Below are 9,272 nucleotides of genomic sequence, written 5' to 3'. Positions count from 1 at the left end.
AATAAATAAATAACTAAATAAAATAAAGAGGAAGCGAGGTCAGTATGTATTTCAGTCACGCCAAACATTCAGATTCGCAGAATCCTGACACCATAGAACATCACGACCAAAGTCAGGAGCTGACACGGTTGGTCGAATGATAGGTACATATAACGTGGCCAGGAACACCAGGAGATGGCCGACAGTTATATTCTACACACTTCTGAATACTGCACGAAAGGTGCTCAGGCTATTCACCTGCTAAATGGCAATGCGAAAACAAGGTGCAGAAGGTTTCTTAGAAATATCAATGCAGTCAGTGTCAGAACAAATAAAAAGGTGTTGGCATCTCTACGGGTGTGCATAAGCCTTTACACCCGAAACTTCAATTTCAAACAAAAACTGGAGGAAATGCTAATGACGATATAGATACGGCTCCCTTGACGAGAAAAAAAGATGTGAGGTGTTGTGCATCCAAAACAAGTCGCTTATCAAAACCTTTTTTGCAAGCGTCCTGAAGTGTTTATGCCTGCAGCGCTGCAAGATTGTTTGCTATGACTGCTAAGATGTTTTGCAAAGCCAGCTGTTGGAGGTTCTAACTAACGTTAAAGACATTTTGTGTTTTGCTTTTGAAAGAAATATTCATGTGTGTTGTTTGAAAAGAAGAAAACCATTCTTTGTTTTCATATTTAATTTCTAGATTGTAACTGAAAATAAGAAAATCATGTATATTGTTATATAAGTATAATAAATGCAAATGTGCAGGGTTTTGTCTTGTTTTTTGCATCTCAGCACATACTAGCAATGAAGTCCCTCTCGGGTACATAATACCGACGCTGTACCTCTGACCGCAACCTCTGCGGGCTTCAGTACAGCTTTGCTTTCTGCCCAGAGATTTAGCTTTCACCACAGATGCACAGGTGCCGCTCCCAAGTGTAGCTGACTTCAAGCCCAGATTCGAGCCTCACTTAATGGAGAACCAACGAACAAATGAAAAGAAAAACGAAAACCAAAAAACAAAACTAGTGCCTAAAGAAGCTTCCCACTGGTCCCCACCCCTTGGGTGGCCAGTTCTACAAAGCATGCGTACACCTCTCACAGGTGGTCCCAGTGTCTCACAGAAGCCGCCTCGATATGTCCTTGTTTCTATTTCCTTCCTTCTGCTACCCGCTGCCTCCCAGGATGACCTCCCTGACACACTACCTGCCTGCCCTGAGACCTCATCTCAGACTTCTTCCCAGGGAGCCCGAATTACAGCATGGCTCAATGGGATGCCCACAGTACAAAGGTGAATCTCACGAGCCACAGGGTCAAAGGCATGTGATGTATAACTTCGCATTGTAGGAACACTTGTCATAGCTTGGGAGGTTACAGGTGGCCTACCTGTACACACAGACGAGGAGTAAGGAAGGAACTCTCTTGTGAGCAAAACACATTCAAGGTCAGTGGGCTGCATTCTCCCACAGTGAGGAGATGAATGTATTGAGCCCCTAGGGCATTGGAACTGGGTTGCCAGAGATCTACAGTTACAATAGTCACATCCCTGCTGCATCAGAGAGCTCTAGGGGGCCCTTAGACAAGACGCAACTCAGCCCAAAGGAGTCAACGTTCCTCTAATCACCACGGAGCTCTGATGAAAGCCATCTCTTTAGGTCACCCAACTCAGCTTCTTCTTAGCTTATTTTCATTAAAGAAATGACCAAGTTTCTCCAGACAGTAGCCACCATCTTGGCCTCGGCTTCCTCTTTTGTAAAAGAAGGACTGGAACTCCTTAAAGAGCTGCTTCTTCTTCTTCTGCTTTTAAATTTGAGTCTTGGCTCTGAATTTTTTAAAAACAGTTTATTGATTTATTTATTTAATTTATTTCTTTTTAGAGAGGGGAAAGGAGAAAGAGAGGGAAAGAAACATCACTGTGTGGTTGCCTCTCACGAGCCCCCCACAGCTGGGGAACTGACGTGCAACCTAGTCATGTACCCTGCCTGGGAATCAAACCAGCGACACTTGGTTCGCAGGCTGATGCTCAATCCACTGAGCCACAGCAGCCAGGGCTGAGACCTCCTTCCTTTTGAGGAGGCAGAGTATGAGGGAACCTGCAGAGGGGCCCGTGCCCCATTGCCACCGGGCACGGCATACCCCGGCCGCCTGCAGCCCTGGTGTGGGAGGCGGCCTTCTCTATCAGCCCAAGCCCTGGCAAGCCATTCTGGGGCCCTCTCGGCCCTACGTGTCCTTCAGGGTTTGAGCTGAGGGTTGGCTTGTCTACACCCACCACCCCCTCTCTTCTTACATCTCACATTCTGAGGGGCAGCATAAGCAGCTGTAAGCCCTCTTTTAGGGGGCACAGTTGGAGGAGAGTCAGGTGCCCATCACCGGGAGGTGGACACGGAAGATGCGGGTGCTCACCAGGAACACCCAGCAGATAGCAGCAATGAGCTGACTGAACACCCAGCAACCTGCTGAAGCCCTGGATGGAGTACAAGCGGAGGCTGCGCCAAGATACCGCACCTGTGTGCCTACATACACCCTACGCACCGAGGGCCTGGAGGCAGGAGATGGGTAGAGAAGGGGAGGATGGAGGAGTACTGAAAAGAATCACTTGAGAGGGGCCCAAGGATGCTTGAGTAGGATGAAGAGAACTTGACTCCAAGGTAATGAAGTCATGAAGCCTCCTAAACTTGTGATCTCACTTCAGTGCAAATGAGACTCTCACGGGAGCAGCTGGGATCTTAAAAGCGTGTGTGGGGTGAGTGTGGGCGGGGTAAGCCTCAAGCTTGATGTCAATCGAACCCAAGAAGCGACAAGGTGACACACACCACTCCCAGGTGCCCAGGCTTAGCTACCGAGAGAAGGTGAGCTTAGAACAAAGCTGCTATAGCAGAACGTCATGCGCGGAGGAAGTGGCGGCTCTCGGTCCTGCAGGCGGAGCGCCGTTGCTATTTTTCTGAAGCTCCTCTCGGCCACTTGGCGAGACACCCCGCCGCCAAAAGTGCCTCGAATTGTGACTAAGGGGGTCATGTGGAGGAATACCGAGGATGAAATTCTGAAAGCAGCGGTTGTGAAATATGGGGAAAATCAGCGGCCTAGGATTGCTTCATTGCTGCCTAGGGAATCGGCAAAGCAGTGCAAAGCCAGATGGTGTGAGCGGCTGGATCCAAGCGTTAAGAAAACAGAATGGGGCGAGACGCAGGCGGCCTGGAGCATGGCGGGTACGGGCCTGGTGGCTGGAGAGGTGGTGGTGGATGCGCTGCCGTATTTTGACCAAGGTTACGAGGCGCCTGGTGTGCGAGAAGCGGCTGCGGCGCTGGTGGAGGAGGAAACTCGCAGGTACCGACCCACGAAGAACTACCTGAGCTCCCTGACAGCGCCGGATTATTCCGCTTTTGAGACCGACATAATGAGAAATGAGTTTGAAAGACTGGCTGCCGGACAACCAATTGAATTGCTCAGCATGAAACGATATGAACTCCAGCTCCTTCTTCAGGTCAGAAAAATGACATCACTGCCTGGCAAGTGTGTAAACAATTCTATGGCCCAGTTAGAGCACCAAGCGGTTCGAATCGAGAATCTGGAGCTAATGTCGCAGCACGGGTGCAACGCCTGGAAAGCGTACAATGAAAATCGAGTTCATATGATTGAACGGGCACAGAAAGAGCTCCAGAAGTTAAGGAAACATATTCAAGATTTAAACTGGCAGCGGAAGAACATGCAACTCACAGCTGGATCTAAGTTAAGGGAAATGGAGTCAAATTGGGTGTCCCTGGTCAGTAAGAATTATGAGATTGAAAGGACTATTGTGCAGTTAGAAAATGAAGTCTTTCAAATGAAGCAGCAGCACGGAGAGGCCAACAAAGAAAACATCCGACAGGACTTCTGAAGAGACTGAGGAATTTGGTTTATAGAAAGGAAGGCAGGTTGGGCTTTTACAGAAGCTCAGACTGGTCTGTGAAGGACAACATCTTACGGAAATCGTCAGTGGCGTTTAGAAACCGTACAAAGGGGACCGTTATATTCTCTTTGTACATTAGCAAAATACAAAATTTCAAGTTGGTATATTTTTGCCATTAAAAATATCTCGAGACTTTCAAAATAATACAACTTTAGAATACTGTATCATAGAATTAATTTTGAGTCACTTGGACCATATTTTGTATTCAAGAGATCTTTGTTGAAAATCTTCAACATGTACAAGAAGTTGGAAACTTTGGGTTTATATATTTTTCAAATAAAGATAGTTCTACACAAATTCTTGATGACCAGTCAAGACTTAAGAAAAAAAAAAAATAACAGAATGGTCCAGAGAAGAAGAGGAAAGACTCTTGCATTTGGCCAAGAGGAAGCGAGACTTCTGTTACAGAGCCCCTGGGCTGCTCCAATTGAAAACAAACCCACGGGCCCTTTAGTTAGGGGTCCGATTGCCCGCCGCCAAAATTATAACTCTGAGTATTACAGTTGAGTGAAAAGAAAATTGTTTATTTAACAGGTACACGTATCCTTGCCTTCCGTCTACCAAACCTAGCCAGTTTTGCGGGGGGAGGGGTCGGAAACACCGTTTCCCTCCTTCTTAGGCACCGTTCATCTTTACCAGCAGCCGCCAGTCACTCCATCTGATTGGGGAGGTCCTTTCTGTGCTGTGGTGCCCTCCAGCTCTCAATGTAGGGCCACCTGGATTCTCAGCCTCCTTGCAAACCGTTCTTCTTTCTGTGAGCCGCGTGGATCTCCTCTCCTTCTCCAGAGCACCTCTGCGAACACTCACCAGCGAGGGAGACAGCCCCAGAGCGTGCCCCCACCCCCACCCCCCGCCCTACAGTGTTCGCAGCTGCCTACATATCCCTGAGTGCGTCCTCTGACGCAGTGGGTGTTGCCAATAGTTCTGACCATTGGCAGAACCCCACGTAGGCTCTGTGTGCTTTCCATACCGTGCCCTGGTTCAAGACCCCTCCCATCCACCTGAGGCCTTGGAAGCATCCAAGCAAGTTTGCATAAGCAAAGACACCAGCCACCGGCCTCAGGCGTGTGGAGGCATTCTGAAAGCCGCTTATTTCTCCCCATCACCCAGCCGCAAACTCCGGGCAGCTTTGGACTCCCCTGTTTCTGTAACAACTCGACCTGGGGTACCTGGGCGTTCGGACGTCTGGTGGCGTTTCGGCCTGCGCCTGAGCCCGACCCGCTTCTCTCTGTGCCATGGCGGACGGGGGCAAGTCCTACAGCGAGCACGATGATCGCGTCAGTTTCCCTCGAAGAAGAAAGGCCAGGGTCCTTCCCGGTGGAAGTGTGGCGAGGGGAACCGTAGGCCTGGAAGAGGAGGTGCTGGCCTTCGGCCTTCCCGCCTTGAGGACGACGACAGAGATGTGGCAATGAGTGATGCCCAGGATGTTCCTCGCGTACGATACGATCCCTATGTGGTGCGACCCGACCGCCGGGGCGATAGCTGGCATGATCGAGACCGCATTCACGTTACTGTGCGGAGACACAGAGTTCCTCCACAGAGAGCAGGGGCCGGCACCGGCCAGGACGGGACCTCGAAGAGCTGGTTTAAGATTACGATTCCTTACGGCAGGAAATATGACAAGTCATGGCTCCTGAGTAGGATTCGGAGCAAGTGCAGTGTCCCTTTCACCCCCATTGACTTTCGCTACGAAAACACACGGGCCCAGTTCTTTGTTGAGGATGCTACTACCGCCTCTGCATTGGAGGCTGTCAACGCTAAGATTTTGGATCAGGAGAACCGAAGGCTCTCTATCATCGTCAACTCCTCTCCTCCGCCACTTCCTGTACAGAATGAACTGAAGCCAGAGCAGGTGGAGCAGCTGAAGCTGATCATGAGCAAACGGTACGATGGCTCCCAAAAAGCGCTTGACCTCCAGGGCCTCCGTTCAGACCCAGACCTGGTGGCCCAGAACATCGATGTTGTCCTCCATCGTAGAAGCTGGATGGCAGCCACCCTGCAAATCATTGGGGAAAACCTCCCTGAGCTCTTGTCCTTGAACTTGAGTAATAACAAGCTCTATAGGCTGGATGACATGTCCAGCATTGTGCAGAAAGCACCCAACCTGAAGGTCCTAAGCCTCTCCGGAAATGAGTTGAGATCTGAGCGGGAACTGGACAAGGTAAAAGGGCTGAAGCTAGAGGAAGTGTGGCTCGTAGGAAACCCCCTGAGCGACGCCTTCCGCGATCAGTCCGCCTACGTCAGCGCCATTCGTGAACGCTTTCCCAAAGTATTACGCCTGGATGGCCATGAGTTGCCCCCACCAATCGCCTTTGACCTTGAAGCCCCCACGGCGTTACCGCCCTGCAAGGGAAGCTATCTTGGAACAGAGACGCTGAAGAATCTGGTCGTGCACTTCTTGCAGCAGTACTATGCCATTTATGACTCTGGAAACCGGCAGCGGCTCCTGGACGCCTACCACGATGGAGCCTGCTGCTCCCTGAGCATCCCTTTCACCCCCCGGAACCCTTCCCGAAGCAGCCTGGCCGAGTACTTCAAGGATAGCAGGAACGTGAAGAAACTGAAAGACCCGGCCCTGCGGTTTCGCCTGCTGAAGCACACACGGCTCAGCGTCGTTGCCTTCCTCAACGAGTTGCCCAGAACTCAGCACGACGTCAGTTCCTTTGTGGTAGACATAAGCGCCCAAACCCACACATTGCTGTGTTTTTCTGTCAACGGGGTCTTCAAGGAAGTGGATGGAAAGTCTCGGGACTCTTTGCGAGCCTTCACGCGGACGTTCGTCGCTGTTCCAGCCAGCAATTCAGGGCTGTGCATTGTAAACGACGAGCTGTTTGTGCGGAACGCCAGCTCCGATGAGATCCCGAGAGCTTTCGCCATGCCTGCGCCCGCGCCCTCCTCCAGCCCAGCGCCCGCCCTCTCCCCGCAGCAGCAGGAAGTGCTGCAGGTCTTCTCCACACAGTCCGGCATGAACCTCGAATGGTCCCACAAGTGCCTTCAGGACAACAACTGGGACTACACCAGATCCGCGCAGGCCTTTACTCATCTCAAGGCCAAGGGTGAAATTCCAGAGGTGGCGTTCATGAAGTGATCCCTAGTCCCGGAAAAAGCCCCCCCTGCAAGTAGTCCTTGGATACTGATGTCGCCTTGTCGAGGTTGTCGTCTCCTCTCTCTGCCCTGCCCGAGGCCACCCTGTGACTGAGACCCAGGAGGGAAGGTTGCTGGCTCACTGGCGCCGGGAAGCCAGAGGTGACTTTGTAGAACTGACAGGAAACTACCCGAAGGACTGAGGTGCTTTGCATACTTAACCCCAGAACCCCCCGCCCCAGTCCCCACTGACCCCGACTTTTTCAGATAAAAGAGTGATATTGTAAAAAGAAATAAAATAAAACAAAAGCAAAAACAAACAAGCAAACAAACCAACAAACGAATAAATAAATAACTAAATAAAATAAAGAGGAAGCGAGGTCAGTATGTATTTCAGTCACGCCAAACATTCAGATTCGCAGAATCCTGACACCATAGAACATCACGACCAAAGTCAGGAGCTGACACGGTTGGTAGAATGATAGGTACATATAACGTGGCCAGAAACACCAGGAGATGGCCGACAGTTATATTCTACACACTTCTGAATACTGCACGAAAGGTGCTCAGGCTATTCACCTGCTAAATGGCAATGCGAAAACAAGGCGCAGAAGGTTTCTTAGAAATATCAATGCAGTCAGTGTCAGAACAAATAAAAAGGTGTTGGCATCTCTACGGGTGTGCATAAGCCTTTACACCCGAAACTTCAATTTCAAATAAAAACTGGAGGAAATGCTAATGACGATATAGATACGGCTCCCTTGACGAGAAAAAAAGATGTGAGGTGTTGTGCATCCAAAACAAGTCGCTTATCAAAACATTTTTTGCAAGCGTCCTGAAGTGTTTATGCCTTCAGCGCTGCAAGATTGTTTGCTATGACTGCTAAGATGTTTTGCAAAGCCAGCTGTTGGAGGTTCTAACTAACGTTAAAGACATTTTGCGTTTTGCTTTTGAAAGAAATATTCATGTGTGTTGTTTGAAAGAAAAGAAAACCATTCTTTGTTTTCATATTTAATTTCTAGATTGTAACTGAAAATAAGAAAATCGTGTATACTGGTATATAAGTATAATAAATGCAAATGTGCAGGGTTTTGTCTTGTTTTTTGCATCTCAGCACATACTAGCAATGAAGTCCCTCTCGGGTACATAATACCGACGCTGTACCTCTGACCGCAACCTCTGCGGGCTTCAGTACAGCTTTGCTTTCTGCCCAGAGATTTAGCTTTCACCACAGATGCACAGGTGCCGCTCACGAGTGTAGCTGACTTCAAGCCCAGATTCGAGCCTCACTTAATGGAGAACCAACGAACAAATGAAAAGAAAAACGAAAACCAAAAAGCAAAACTAGTGCCTAAAGAGGCTTCCCACTGGTCCCCACCCCTTGGGTGGCCAGTTCTACAAAGCATGCGTACACCTCTCACAGGTGGTCCCAGTGTCTCACAGAAGCCGCCTCGATATGTCCTTGTTTCTATTTCCTTCCTTCTGCTACCCGCTGCCTCCCAGGATGACCTCCCTGACACACTACCTGCCTGCCCTGAGACCTCATCTCAGACTTCTTCCCAGGGAGCCCGAAGTACAGCATGGCTCAATGGGATGCCCACAGTACAAAGGTGAATCTCACGAGCCACAGGTCAAAGGCATGTGATGTATATAACTTCTCATTGTAGGAACACTTGTCATAGCTTGGGAGGTTACAGGTGGCCTACCTGTACACACAGACGAGGAGTAAGGAAGGAACTCTCTTGTGAGCAAAACACATTCAAGGTCAGTGGGCTGCATTCTCCCACAGTGAGGAGATGGATGTATTGAGCCCCTAGGGCATTGGAACTGGGTTGCCAGAGATCTACAGTTACAATAGTCACATCCCTGCTGCATCAGAGAGCTCTAGGGGGCCCTTAGACAAGACGCAACTCAGCCCAAAGGAGTCAACGTTCCTCTAATCACCACGGAGCTCTGATGAAAGCCATCTCTTTAGGTCACCCAACTCAGCTTCTTCTTAGCTTATTTTCATTAAAGAAATGACCAGGTTTCTCCAGACAGTAGCCACCATCTTGGCCTCGGCTTCCTCTTTTGTAAAAGAAGGACTGGAACTCCTTAAAGAGCTGCTTCTTCTTCTGCTGCTTTTAAATTTGAGTCTTGGCTCTGAATTTTTTAAAAACAGTTTATTGATTTATTTATTTAATTTATTTCTTTTTAGAGAGGGGAAAGGAGAAAGAGAGGGAAAGAAACATCACTGTGTGGTTGCCTCTCACGAGCCCCCCACAGC

The sequence above is a fragment of the Furipterus horrens genome, unplaced genomic scaffold, assembly GCF_987537825.1.
Source record: "Furipterus horrens unplaced genomic scaffold, mFurHor1.1.pri manual_scaffold_24, whole genome shotgun sequence".
In the NCBI taxonomy this organism is placed as follows: Eukaryota; Metazoa; Chordata; class Mammalia; order Chiroptera; family Furipteridae; genus Furipterus; species Furipterus horrens.
Note: the sequence above shows the minus strand (reverse complement) of the source record.